Source organism: Sus scrofa, chromosome 6, assembly GCF_054392235.1.
Source record: "Sus scrofa isolate SSC_HxYL_T2T_F1_AM1 chromosome 6, Sscrofa_HxYL_maternal_Yorkshire_Landrace_v2.0, whole genome shotgun sequence".
Classification (NCBI taxonomy): Eukaryota; Metazoa; Chordata; class Mammalia; order Artiodactyla; family Suidae; genus Sus; species Sus scrofa.
Window position 1 is genome coordinate 113914615 of NC_139388.1, and position 15387 is coordinate 113930001.

General features: G+C 41.8%; 1 protein-coding gene across 9 annotated transcripts in view; it reads left to right on the plus strand.

Moving 5' to 3' along the window:
• Nucleotides 1-15387, plus strand: part of LOC102159243 (uncharacterized) — a 360278-nt gene that overhangs the window by 93259 nt on the left and 251632 nt on the right. For all 9 annotated transcript variants that reach the window (XR_014807781.1, XR_014807775.1, XR_002345453.2 and 6 more), the window contains exon 3: nt 8963-9085. The gene's annotated coding sequence lies outside the window, so the exon portion shown is untranslated. The remainder of the gene's footprint in view (nt 1-8962; nt 9086-15387) is intronic.

The window sequence follows — 15387 nt, forward strand, 5'->3', positions numbered from 1 at the left end:
TTTCTTCTTTCAGGGATATTATAGTAACATTAGTGGAATCTTATTTCTCTTTGGGATGCAGTCTTTTGACTTGGCTGTGTTATCTAAGTCAAGCTATGAGGCTCAGAAGATAATAGGGTATGAGAATAATTAAACTTGGGTTTGAGATATATCCTCTCGCTGGTGTACCAAATATTAGCAAACAAAGGAATCACTACAGCAGATCTGTTGCATGAATGCATGTAACCCAATTAAAAAAAAATCTGTTTCAAAGTCTGTAAGGATGTAACTGTAGATTAAGATTCATCCATCCGTCATCCATCCAATATTTATTTGTAATTTATTAATTAAATGTATACTATATGCCTACTATGTGCTAGGCACTCAATAATAAATAGACCCAACAGGAGTGGGAAGAGGATAGGAAAAAGGGCCAGGAGCAGAGCTATCTTCTAGCCTGCTTCCTTCTCCCAAGTCAAGGATTCTTGGCCCTTTCCTCATGGACATGAGAAATATGGCTTTGTCCCAGTGGGCAGATTATATGTATCCAATTACAAAGTCAGCTGTTTCATTTCTTGGCTCTACCCAATTAGGACGTTTTGCCTTAGCTTCTCAGCTCTTCCACATCCCCTCCTCCACATTCTCCAACGTGATACCCACCTCGAAAAGTACTTTAACCCACGGTGCCCTCATGTGTTCCGGTGCTGCCTCTAAGTTGTAGCAGAGGAAAAGCTTCACTTTCAGCTGGGCCTGGGCAGGAAAGTGTATGAGCACAGTGACTCTATGCAGTGACAAGTCCAGGGAATGAGGTAACCGGCAAATCTTCTGCCCCAGGGAAGCTGGGGATGGGATCAGCCACAACTTAAGGGGCAAGGAGAGTGGAAGTGCATTGGGTATCATGAGCTCAGTTTTCCCTAGTTTACTGGTCCTCTCTGAGGGAAGAAAGGATGGGATAACATGCACTGATGTATGTATTATGTGTCGGATTCAGTGCTAGGCTTGATGTAATTTCATCCTCACAAACGTCCTCCTAGGGACTTCTTCCCATTTTACAGAAGAGAAAATGGAGGCTCCGAGCAGTTAAGTGTCATGACCAAGGCTTCACAGCCCAGAAGTGAACTCTTCATTCACAGCACTGCTCAGCCTCTTACTTAGGGTTTGACAGCCCTTAAGAGCACTATCCCAGAAGGTGCTGGGGCCAGTCACCCTGTTCAGCTCCCTCAGGGGGCCTGCTGCCCCTGGGGAGGACCCACATTTCTCCACTGCTCAGGGCCGGGGTTGAGGGCAGGGCTAATCCAGGACAGAATGGCAGATAGGTCAAGTTCTCCCTTTTTTTTTCTTTTCTTTTTAGGGCCATACCAGTGGCATATGAAGTTCCCAGGCTAGATAGGGGTCAAATTGAAGTTACAGCTGCCGGCCTCCACCACAGCTACAGCAACGTGGGATCCAAGCTGCATCTGTGACCCACACCACAGCTCAGGGCAACACCACCAGATCCTTAACCTGCTAAGTGAGGCCAGGGATTGAACCCGGATCCTCATGGATACTAGTTGGATTCGTTTCCGCTGTGCCACGATGGAAACTCCTAAGTTCTCCATGTTTTTAGCCCCCCTCTCACACTCTTCTTCCTTCTCTTTGAGGGCTCCAGTGCCCCAGCACAGGGGGGGAGTATGTGAACTTGAGATGGGGATGCCAGCTCTACAGACAACTGTGAGATTTTAAGCAAGCCTCAGTTTCCTTATTTGTTAAGATGGCATTAGTGGGTCTCCCATGCATGAGGAGAGGTTCTAGCTGTAGAGCCTGGCATACAGAGCAGAAACTCACCCCCTGGGACTCACTTTTTCTTACCTTCACCCCTTCTGCTTGCTTCACTACCTTGTCCCTCCCTTCCCATGTTAGCACTTCTGTCCAAGGCTGCATCTTCCGGTCTCTCTTGATCTTACTTATTCTTCCTGAGGCATCTGTGACAATTTATGATGGAACGGGCAGCTCCCTCCAGGAACATCACTGCATTTTAAAAAGAATATCCTAGAACTAATAACAGACCAAAGAATGAACCTCTAGTGGTGACATTTATGGCAAGATGATGGTTTAGTGAAGGAGACATCTGTGGGCAGATGGACCTTTACTGATTCCTGAAATCTTGATGATGGGCCCTTTGATGCTGATCCAGCAGGGGATCCCTCTTGTCTTCTGTTCTTGGCTCTACATGTGAGAATGCTGATGAAAGTTTGAGAAACATAACCAAGGAACCATTTAAAATCTGGAGCCTGTTTTCTTTGCTTTTATAACTCTTTGTTATCGTATTCATTGTATGGTGTGTATGTGCTGTGTTGTATGTAGCTGTCATTGTACTACCAGAGAGCTTGAGACATTAATAGAGCTGAAACCATCCAACTAGAGGGTTGCCAGAGTGGGAGTTCATTTCTTGGTAAAATGTCATATACTTAAAAGGTGCTGATATCTCATAGCTAACTGCTCATTTTACCCCTGCCTGAATGATTACTAGGGCCAAACTGCAGTGCGTGATCCATTAGCAATTAGTGTGTTTGGGCACATAATGACAAGTCTCCAAAAGGGTACATCTTTCTGTGAGACCAACCAATCTTTAATCCCATAGACTCCAGATCAATTTCTTTTAACTAGTAAGCAAATAGTGGGGTTTTTTGTGTAATCGCTCTTGAAAGAAACACAAATGCCTGGAATTGCTTTGGGAAATTAATCACACACACGAGAGCTTGCACGTACAGACACGAAATGCCATTAAAGGTTGCAATCTCTGACTTTGCATGACAGAGCGTCTTCATATTGACTGGTACTTTTGCGATTACCTAAGTTCTTCACTTTAGAGTAAAGAAATTGAGGTTCGGAGAGGAGAAGGGAAGCCTGAGTTTCAGCTGCTTATGGAAGAGTCAGGGTAAGAAGCCAGGTCTCATTCCTTGTCCAGTGGCACACGAGCCAGCCCTTTCTCCCTCCCTTCCCTCCTCCTTCATTCGCTCCCCCCAAGTTCAGGTTCAGTTTTCCAGGACTCTTCTCCCCTAACCACACACCTGACTCTGTCACTTTCTTCAGGTCTCTGCTCAGCTGTCACCATATGAGTCGGGTCTTCCTTGAGCACCTAACCCAAGTAGCACCCCTACTTCTCCTTAGCACTTATCTTGCTTTATTGCCTGACTCAACTAGAGTTTGCTTTATTGACCATCCTGATAGAATGGGGGCTCTAACTAGAATGCAGCCTTCTTGAGAGAAAGGACTTTTGTTCACTGCAAAACCTGCAACACCTGCAACAGGGCCTGGTACACAAAAGGTACTCAGCAAATAACTGTTGAATGAATGGATGAGTATCTGCTCATGAGAGGCAGAGGATGCAGAAACTAGAGTGAGCAAAGAGCTTCTGTTCCTGCCCTGACGGAATGGTCAGCTTAGGGGAGGAGGAACCTTTTAATAGTAATCACCATCTATAGTGAATTCTACAAAAGGCATTCTGGGGGTCACCTGAGTGCAAAACAAAAGGTCTGGACTTGGTCTGGGAGGCTTATGACACTTGTAGGAGAAGACCACGTTTACATTGTGTCATCATTGCTGAAGCAGGCTTCTAAAGTGTGTTCCTTCTCAGTAACGTCTGAATGATGTTTTGTCCAAAGAACTTGATTTGGTTGTTGTGGGACTAGTTTAGTCTCTGAATAGGCTGTGCCTGGTTAAGAGTTTAGTGATGAGATAATCTGCTAGATAAGATTGTGTAGTGATACAGATCATTGACTGTATCCTAAGCGTGGGAATTTACATGCCATTCACTGAATGATTTTTGAATGAATTTATTCCAAAGAGAAGGCAGCACCTCATTGATGTCTCCCTGGGGAAGTTCAGTTGGGAGAGAAGACTAGTTAGCTCACAGAGTGGCCACATGGTGTCACTGTTGCTTAAAAATGTAGACTGAAAACCCATCTTTTGTGAGGACCCGTTTGTGAAGGAAGTTTCAGAAGGTGGAAAAAACTGTTCCAATAAGGGAAACACATCCATACACTTAAAGGACATTTGTAAGCATCATAACACCTGGCTTAGGGGAGGAGGAACCTTTTAATAGTAATCACCATCTATAGTGAATTCCTCAAGGACACTGTTTTATTTTATTTTATTTTTTTGTTATTATTTTTTACTTTACTAAGCAATATCAAATCTATCAGTGGTCATACTGAGTGACTTCTAAAGTCAGAGCATCCGTATCTTATTACACCCTCAGAGTGTTTTAAAATGTGAATATTTCACTGAAACATTATAAAATCTAGAAGAACAAAGATGATGGGCTTTGAATAGAGGGGTATGGTTACCTTGGCTTTCTGTCCAAGGCCATCTCTGAAAATGGCCACCCATTAATGTAGATTACATCTCTCCACATTTCTCAAATCAAGGTGGTTTATTTAAAATTTGTCCAATGCCTGTTTTTTAACTTTTTTAACTTTCTTACTCATTCTTCTTTCTTTTGTTTATTAAAGGTTTTTTTTTTTATCATTTCCATGATTTATTTTGTTCTTTTTCAAAACGTTCATTCATTCCTCAAACATTTACTGTGTGTACATGATGTGTGTGAGACCCTGATCCAGGTATGACAGAAGACAGAAAGCAGATGAGCATTTTGGCTCCATGTTTAAGGCTCTTAATACCTTTTAATGTTGTAGGACCAGCTCACAAACATAATAAACTGAGCGGTTCATGTGTGTCTTCCTACACCTCAGACCTTGCATCTCATTTAAATCTCATGATACCTCTTGTTAACCCCATTTTGCAGATGGGAACACTGACATTTAGGAACTTTCATTAATTTACCTAAGGCACAGCTGTGTATGATGGAGACGAGATTTCAATCCTGGTACATTTAGCTGCAGAATCTGAATTATGCTTTACACAGTTTCAGTAATATTAGGCCAAATGAAGTAAATATTAAAACAATAGAGATTCAGAGTGCTGTGGGAATTCCTGTCTGGAGAGGTTTCATGGAAGAAGTGGCATTTGAGATTGGATTGGAAGGATGAATAAAATGCCCCGGAGAGATGAGAAGGGAGGGTCAACCAAACAAAGCTTTAGTTCTTGCTCCTGACATATTTACAAGATAAACTGGCAAGGGTCTTGGTTCCACATGTTGACTCCGGGACCCAACTAAAGGGCCTCTGTCTGTAGCTATAGCCTCTGGGTTGGAAACCGGAGGAGAGAGAAGGTTGCACCAGGGTTTTATTACATTTGCCTGGACACGAGTCACATCAGTGTGCTTACGTTTCATTGGTCAGAACTAGTCACATGGTCCTGGTTAACCACAAGAGGGCAAAAGATGGAATATTGATGAATAGTCTCTCTTCCCTACTACTGTGCTGCCTCCCTGGAAGTAGGGAAGACATGTATTATGATCCAGATTTAACTAGTGGGTAGACCTGGCTACAGAACAGTGAACTGACTCACCCAAGATGACACGGTCACCTTGGTCATAGATGTCAGGAGAGCGTGGGACAGGCAGCTGTCAATGTGATTTTTTTTTTTAAGAGCCTTCTCTCTCCTTTCCCATCTCTTTCTTTCCTCCCATGATTGGCCAAAGAGGTAGGACTTCTACAATTTCAAATGGTTTTCTTTGCCTGAAGCCCTGGATCCTTTGAAAATTAAAATAATCTTTAGAGAAATACCCTCTTAATCTTGAATCACAGGTTCCAGTCTCTTTTGGAAGGCTGGGATTGGGAGGAGGGGGTGGGGGTAGAGTTTTCTGGTACAAATAAATAAGCAAATAAAATTTTAAAAATGAGGCTCATTGTCATCTCAAGCTTGGTGTTTCTCAACCTTTTCCAGTGGAAGATCAATTTACAGGAGGGCAGCTTTCTCTCATCTACCAGGTGTAGCTCTGTGTACGCCTATCAACAGTGCTGTGAAAAACAGTCCAGTCACTGCACGGACCCATTGTTGTCCGCGGTGAATGGAGCATTTACTTGTTTCAAGTGACATACTAGGTAACTCTCTTCCAAACAGCAAGGCGCTTGTGCACGTGGAGAAAAAAAAAAAAAAAAAAAGAAAGAAAGGAACAGCCAGATTTGGTTACTGTCGGAGCCACATGATTCAGAGATATCCTTGATAATGACAGTTGCACAGCTGGATAATTAATCAAAGTATGAGGAGAAGATAGAGGCCTCTAATGCACACAGCTCCCTCCAGTCTCCACGGGATCAGGCCATCATCTGTTTATTCTCCTTTGGAAGGGCTTGAGATTATTCAATTATTCAACAGCTTCCCTCCTTGCTGTGATGGGATGTATGGTTTTTAATTGGCACCAGGGTCTTTCGGCTCCTATGAACTTTGCTAGTCACTCTTGTGATTCCAGTCCCTGGAAGCCTGAATGTTTATCTTTATCTAGAGCTGGGCCCAAACAATGCACCTGGAAGCACAGATCAGCTTTTTAAAAAGCAATTCTGCCAAGCAATTGGTAGCAAGATCATGACAAAAATCTGATTTCAGTCTTCCCTGTTTTCTTCCTACTTGTGTTGTTCTTGGCCTAGAAGGCAGGATTAAAAAAGTCTATCTTTAGCATGGAATTCCTCTGCCATTATGGTTAATTTTGTCAGTGTTGTCTTCTCCTAAGGAGAAATCTTTAGGTTTTCAGTCAGCTGGTGTATAAATATTTGCCCATTATGGTGTTCTTTGGCAGTGCTTTCTGAAAACACGATTCAGTATTTCTAATGTGTAAAAACGATGTTTTTTCCAACTTTGGAGAGGTTATTCTGAATGTTTGTTGAGACATTTGTTAGGAAATAGATAACCACCTATTTTAGGGCCTTCGAACATAAAGTTACAATGAAATCTCATTAAGTGGTCTGCTTTCACTGTTCCTAACTCTAAATTTTTGCCCTCCTTAGTGAAATTTTTCTCCTTGAGACGCCAGTTCTTCCAACCTTCTGTATTAACTCAAAATGCCCTTTTCCAGCTCAGTCCCTGCATAGCTCTGTCAGACCATATTCCTAAGACTTTCGCGCTAATACTTTGCTCTGTTCCTCTGCCTGATCAAGAGTATTAACGAACCACAAATCCAACAACTTGCTCTGGTTTTCGGGGCCCTATTTAACGTGACCTCAACAAATGACCCTGACTTTTTTTCTTGCTACCCTTGACAAACACCCTTCCAGCTGATCTCCTTTATCTTCTTGTCATCAACGTGAGGTTCCCAGAACGGCAGCATCGGTGCCACCTGGGAACTTGTTAACATACCATAACCTGGTCCCGCTGAGGAGAGTCCGCATTTGAACGCCTCCCTAGGAGATTCCTGCAGACATTCCTTTGACTTGCCTGGCTCCAGTACCTTTCTGGCCATATTCCTGCTTCCCTGCCTTTGCTTGTACTGTTCCCTAGGCCTGAAATCTCTTCCTTGCTCCATTTAGGGCAATTTTTACTAATCTTTTTCGGGCTTGTCAATTGAACTCGCACCTTCTTCCTTACATCTTGTCATGATACATTTTAAAATTAAGTCTCATTTTGCAGTTAGTTTTGGAAGACAGATCATCAGACAGAAATCACATGGGGTCAGAAGTATCCTTGAAAACACTTCAGGTTGCCCATCAAATGTAGCACCAGAGTCCTAGACTATCTTTATGCTGTTTGTCAGCACATCTACTTGTGGACACAGTTTCCTCCCTAGACAGACACATCGCTGTTTCTTTGGTTGAATAGCAGATATGCTGAACGCCTTGTGTTTAGAGATCACGTTGTATAGAGAGGATGTCCTCCCACCTCCAAGTGTATGTAGTTGAATTTGCATAAGCTAAATACATGGAAGAAGTAACTCCCCTGAAGTCGGGTCTGATGGACATTCCCACTCTCATTTTTATTGCCGTGTGGAGTTGGATCTAGTCAGAGCAAACATGAACTCTTGGGACTATTTAGAAAAATATGTTTTGGGGCTCTTCTGAGTTAATTGTCAGTCATTCCTTTTGCATTCAAAAAAGGAACCCATGTACTTAATGCCTTGAAAAAAATATCAGGAGAAAAACATTTTCTAAGTTACCATGAAGCTTCTTTGGAATGGGAAAGAATCTATCATAGGGAAACAAAATAAGAGAGAATGAAAGGAGGAGAAAGAGGAAGAGGTGGAGAAAAGAAAAGAAATCTCTGTGTAAAGCTGAAATAGTAGAAAAAAACATTTTAAGTAGGTTAATGTTGCCTGATATGGACTGAATTGTGTCCCCTCAATATGTTGGGAGTTCCCATCATGGTGCAGTGGTTAACGAATCCGACTAGGAACCATGAGGTTTTGGGATTGATCCCTGGCCTTGCTCAGTTGGTTGAGGATCCGGCCTTGCCGTGAGCTGTGGTGTAGGTTGCAGACGCAGCTCGGATCCCGAGTTGCTGTGGCTCTGGTGTAGGCGGGTGGCTACAGCTCCAATTCGACCCCTAGCCTGGGAAGCTCCATATGCCAAGGGAGCGGCCCAAGAAATGGCAAAAAGACAAAAAAAAAAAAAAAAAAAAAAAAAAAGTCATATGTTGAAGCCTTACAGCAAGATTATTACCAATATCTGAAAAACCTCCAGAGAAGGAGATTCCATGGTTTTCTTTGACAACATCCTTCAGTGTCACCATTTCTGAGGCTCAGGAAGTGTGTGTTATTAATCATATTTTAATTTTTTTTTCTTTTTAGGGCCACTCCTGTGGCATAGGGAAGTTCCTAGGCTAAGGGTCGAATCAGAGTGGGAGCTGCCAGCCTACACCACAGCCACAGCCACACCAGATTCAAGCCTCATCTGTGACCTACACTGCAAGCTCGCAGAAACACCAGATCCTTAACCCACTGAGTGAGGCCAGAGATTGAACCACTATTCTCATGGATACGAATTAAGTTTAACTCAAGTCCTAAGAGTGGGGCCCTAAGCCAATAGGACTTGTGTCCTTATAAGAAGAGGAAGAGACCATAGATCAATTAATCAACATCTCTCTCCCTCTCCCTCTCTCTTCATCTGCACAGAAGAAAGGCCATGTGAGGAAATGGCAAGAAATTCTCAGCAGCCAACTGCAAGCCCAGGAGAGGGCTCTCATCAGAAACCAGCCCTGCTAGCACCTCGATCTTGGACTTCCAGCCTCCAGAACCGTGAGAAAATACTTTTCTGTTGTTTTCCTAGCCTGAGTTATTTTGTTATAGCAGTCCTGAGCTGACTGAGACATTGCTTAACTGAGATCTCTGTCCTGAAGACAGAGTGGATAGAAGTTTTAACCCGAGGTCTCGTCGTTTTGGCTGTGCTAAAGATATAACTGCAGTATTATAATTCATTGTGCAGCTGTTGGTCTGTCCATCTCAGCCATTGCTTCCTGCTTGATAACATTTGTGAGCTGAACAGAGTACAATTATTTATTCTTATAACGGTTTATGTTCTAATTAGCTGCCGTCTCCAAGTTTTTCCCAAGTCTCTCAGGGTTTACCAATGGATTGAACTCCCTAAGTCCTGAAAAAAGGTGATATTGAAACTGAAATCCATAGTTGGCTGTGGTAATGATGTTATTGTAGCAGAAGTATGGTGGGACTTTTAAATACTTGTTGTTTTACTTCTTTAGCTAATAAAACATTCTTCCAGAAAATTACAGCAGTACAGGTGGGAAGTCTCCTCCTATAATATTGGCTTCTCAATGAGGTGTTAAGGTCAAAGCTTATACTCTCTTTTTCCTTTAATGAAGGAAAAAAAGACCATAGGAGGTAAGTTTCAAAGTGCTAAAATTGAAATATAAGAGATGTGGAAAATGTGAGCACTAATGTGCTCCTTTTCATTAGAGGAATCACACCCAGCGTCTAGGAGTAACGATGAGAAGCGGCCGTCTCAGGAACGTTTGTGAGCTTATGTTTGGTGGTGCGTGTACTTGTTACTATTGTGTATTTTGCAGTATTCTGCATCTAATATCCATGGCTGTCAAAGGGCTGCACACATATTTCATTCATGTTGTTTTATGGTGGTGTTAGGATGCTATGGGGGATTTATAGAGCTGGAGGTCTTAGATTCATTCCGTCTAAATAATGTTTCATTTCTTTCTGGGTTTCAAATGTATCCAGGTAGCCATATTATAGGGAAAATCACTTCAAGCATATATATGAGTGTATTTGTTAAGCTGAACATCTCATTACCCTCTGCTTCTTGCATTAAAAAATTTAAGACTCCAGACTTTTGTTTTTTTCAAAAGTATGTCTTATCGGGGCCACATGAAAGTTGGGAAGTTGGGATTTTAATTCCATTTCCACTTCTAACTACCTATATGTGATGGTTAATTTTATGCAGCAAGTTGGATGGGCCACAGTGCCCTCACATATGGTCAAACATTATTCTGGATATATTTATAAGGGTGTTTTTGGATGAGATTAACATTTAAATCAGTGGACTTTTGAGTAAAGCAATTTTTCCACCATAATGTGGGTGGGCCTTATCCAATCAGGTGAATACCTGAATGGCACGAAAGACTGACTTCCCCAGCAAGAGGGAATTTTGTTGGTAGGCAGCCTTTGGGCTTGAGCTGCAGCACTGACTTTTCTCTGGGTTTCCAATCCACCAGCCCACCAAGTAGATTTTGGACTTGCCAACCTCCATAATCACACGAGCCAGTTCTTTAACATCAATCTCTTTCTCTCTCTACACACATCCTATTGTTTCTGTTTTTCTGGAGAGTCTTGACTAACCTACTGTGTAATTCTGGTCTCATCTTCTCTCCTCTCTGAGGCTCAAATGTGCAAATCCGTAAAGAGAAGAAGTCATACCACCTAACCTCTGAGGTCTTCTAGAGAGGAAAATTGCATGATTAAAACACCTGTGAATTTTGAAATGTAAAATTTTTATGAAGAGTAAAGAAAGTACATTCCAAAGAGATATTAGATAAAAATATGAAGATACCTCCTCATTTTGATTAAGATTTAGAGTTAGTTTGGTGAGTGTCTCTGATGGGGAAATACACATATCTCAGTATAGTTCCCCAAAATGAGGTATTCTGGCTGAGTTCCCTCACTAAGTCTCTTTGGTCACAGTTCTACCCTCCCACCCACCCACCACCACCGCCCTGCAGGCATTCTCCTCCTTGCTGTGGGCATTAGTGTGGGCTCTAGACTTCCCAGCTAGAGGCGTGGGTTCCAGGTATGGGCTCAGACCTCCCATCTCCTGAGCCCGGCATCACTAAGGCAAGGAGAGCATCAGTTGACTCAAACTCTGGCTGGTGTCCAGAGATGAGAGGCTGGTCATGGCCAACCATTCCATCACCACTGCTGTTTGCATATTGTGTGATTATTTCTTTGATTCTTGATTATTTTCTCTGGCAGCAAAACAAACCCAGGTTCACTGCACAATGGCACTATACAGAAAACAAAATCACCCCTTGTATCCCCTAGAGATAATCCCTAATTCACATTTTGATGTATTTTATTCCTTCTCTAATCCAAGTAATAATATGATTTAGCCTTCCTTGCCCTGGAGGATCATTTTATTCTAATGTACTTAGAGGAAAGAGGATTTCATCATTTCTAGTCCTGGATTGGTTAGAGTTACCAAGTAAGGGTGTGCAGGTTGCACACTGCAGAATCTGGAAGGCAGGTCATCATTTCACTGTTGATCCTTTAAGTCTCTAGTAATCCTACCAAAGGCTTTTGTGTTTAATGGATTTTCCTGAAGGCTTTCCGTTAATGGAGGGGACTTAGATTATATTCCTGCCTAGAACAAAGACTATCTTATAATCAAAGATTAGACACACTGCACTTAAACATCCTGAACAAGGCAATGTTTCTCATAGGCTGCTTAGTCCTTAGGCCTAAACTTCTGATCATATTTCTGGGACCAGTTTCTAATCACCAGTTTACTTCTGGGACCAGTTTACTTCTTTTCAGCCAGGACCTCAAAGCTCTAGGTCCTTAGAAGAAAGTTATAAAATTCCAGTTACTTTGTTATAGGGAACATTTTAATGTTTCTCCTAATCTTATCTTTTCAGACCATGTCCAGGGTATCTTACTTTTTACAACCAAAGAAAGGTCCAGAAAATTGTTCTCTTAAAAGATTGGTTCCCTCTCTAAGATGAATTCTCTACTCTTTGCTGTATGTGTATGTAGGTAAATACTCAGAATGGGAAAAAAGGCAATGTTCTTCACTTTCTTTATTGGTTTTCATTTTCCTCTGATGTTTGCCTTTTCACTCATGGCAGAAAGTTGGTAAACTTGACCTGAATTACTGTTTAGGGGTTATATGCATATCACCCTTTAGATTGTCTACCAGGGTTGCTTCATGGTGACTGGGGAGGATGCATGGGCTGCTCCTCATGCTCTCCTTTGGAGTTCATTTGGCCTTTTCAATGATGTGTATTGTCTTTGCTGTCATGTCATGAGAGTGAGCCATGAGGTGTGAGCTCCTGTGACTCAGAGGTGGGGTGGGGTCAGGGCCAGGGGTCCTCCTACTGCTAACTCAGCCCCACCTCAGCTCTGCCATGCTGCATATCCTCTAAGGCTTGGCCGTAGTTCATCCAGGAGCTGGCCTTGCCCTCCCACTCCTCAGCCTCCACTCCAGGGTTACCTTGCTGCAACTCATGGCAGGGATGCTAGCCATGATTTGCATCCTCTGCTGGGAGCACGCAGGAACATCTGGAGCAAAGGTGACTAGTAATCCACAGGGGTCCTGAGGTATTTATTGAACTTCTTACAAGTTCAATAAATGGGACTTGAGGGTATCTCCTCTGAAACTTAAGCGGTGTGGAGACCCCAATAATAACATAGGATAAACTAAACTTCTTTTCAAAATACATTCTTCTCCCCTGATATCATTTTAATTCAGGCCTAAAGACTTTAATCAGATAATAATCTGAATCATGGTCCATCTTCTCATTTACCCTCGAAATTATTATGTCTCTTTCTCTCTGGTTAACTAAGGAGTAAGAGCCTATCCAGAATTAAACTGCCATCAGCGACAATGTAGTTAGAATCAAATTGTGCTAATGGTTTTCTCTTTCTTTATTAGTTCTTTAGCATCCACAAAACTGCCCCCACAAGTAAATTCTGCCTTGAAGCATTCCTGTTTGAAAAAGCATGGTAGGCATGCTTGTAATTCGTGACCAGCCCATGCCTGGTTCTTTAAAAGTGTCCTTCAGTCCTGGCTGGAAGAGTGGGCCTTGCAGCCAGTAGACCAGATGGCCTAGTTTCTCCAATCTGATTGAACTAGGAGTAGACGCCTGACTCAGGCTGAGCGAATCAGATTTTTTCTTTCAGAATACTAACCATGAAACTGAAATAGGCAGGCAGTGGTGATCACTGGCATGGAAGGGCTTAGAGACTCAGGGGCCTGGATGGTTGTGACCCTGCATTCACAAGAGAAGAGCAGCTACATGTGGAGAGGGGAGTAATGTGGTATTTTATAGAAAAAGTTGTTTTCTTTTCAGAATGAGGGAGGCAATAAAATCATGAATCGATTATTATGTGAGAAAGTGTGATATAAATTAAAAACATGCTCTTCTTGGGAGACAAGCAGGTGGATAAAGATGTTATTATAAAATAGCTGATAAATTAAGGGCAAAAATGACATTTGACTATTTTCGAGATTCGGTACTACATTAAAAAAAACTTTAAACAATGTCTTGTGTGCAAACAGTAGACTCACAAAATTGATTCTAGAAAGGAGTATTTAGTACAGAGATCATCCAGTACTATGAAGACCAAACTGCACCCATCTCTACCACTTATGATTGAACTGCCTCATGGGCTTCTATCACTGGAACCAAATGTCCCCTTCCAGCCTCACCACCCATTCCTCCTTTGTGGGCATTTGCATTCTACTCACATTGGTATACTTGCCATTTCTTGAATGTTCTGTGCATTTTTTCCTGCATCTTGAAGATGAGTCTTGGCAGAAATAGTAACATGGGTAATGAGAATATACGCTCTGAGTTGGTCCAAGTCAAAAGCTCAAAGCGGACACCTATCGCTAGAGAAAGACAAATATTATATGATATGTCTTACATGAGGAATCTAAAAAAAATGATACTAATGATACAAATATGGGTTTAGAAATAGACACACTGATGTAGAATACAAATTTATGGTTACCAAAGTGTTTGGGGATGGGGAGAAGGGTAAATTAGGAGTTGGGGATTAATAGATACACATTATTGTGTATAAAATAGATAACCAACAAGGACCTATTGTACAGCACAGAGAACCCTACTCAATATTTTATAATGACCTATAAGGAAAAAGAATCTGAAAAAGCATATAGCAGAATCATTTTGCTGTACACCTGAAACTAACACAACATTGTAAATCAACTATACTTCAATAGAAAAAAAAAAAAAAAAAGAAGGTGACACCTCTTCTGGGATCAGTTGGGAGTCAAGTGATTAACTGAATATGCAGATCTGGGGTCCAAGGAATGATTCTAGGCTAAAATCACAAGTGTGTTCCCTTGAATCTTAAGATACTTCTACTCAGATAACAGCACACATACATCTCGTTTTCTACATATAATCTGCATAGCACATGGGTGATGTATTTTGAAAAATACGTAAGAATGGTTAATTCATTGCTGCTAACTTAATTTTTGCTTTGACGGGACAAGATTGAAATACCTGTCATTTTCTTTCCTGTTGGTTCTCCCAGTCATTTTTGTCAGCTGTCTGATTCTCTCCACCAGCTTGACCTTCTCTTCCGCTTAGGATACTGATCACTCCGCACTTACTATCTGGTTCTATATAGCCTCTTTCCAGCAGCTCCTTCCACTCCTGACCTGCTGTGAAACAGCCAGGCTGTGCAGTGTTTCAATTTCTACTTTGGTTTGAATAGTTCTCCACAGACATTTAAAAAGGACACACAGCCCCTTCAAAGTTGTGTATCCAGTTTCTAATTTATCGCTTAAGAGCTGCGCTCCTGGGTGAATGTGACAAGCTGGGTTCTGGGCCCTTGGCAAATCATTTCAGCATTTTAAACAACTCTCCTGACATTGAGGATTAATAATTGCTGCTCCCCATTTATAAGTCATTTTATTTGTTAAACATTAATGTTTGTAGTATTTTGGCCACTAAAAATTTTTTTGATTGAAGTATTTTGGCCACTAAAAAAACTTTGTTCCAGAAGTATATTTGAAAAATATGCGTAGTATAACATTGAGACAGATTTGAAAAAAGAACACTGTTTTTTTTTTTTTTTTCGTTTTTGTTTTTTGCTTTCTTAGGGCCACACCCATGGCGTATGGAGGTTCCCAGGCTAGGGGTTGAATTGGAGCTGTAGCCACTGGCCTACACCACAGTCACAGCAATGCCAGATCCGAGCCACATCTGTAACCTATACCACAGCTCACGGCAACACCGGATCCTTAACCCACTGAGCAAGGCCAGGGATCAAGCCTGTGTCCTTATGGTTACTGGTTGCTAGTTGTATTCGTTTCTTTTTTTTTT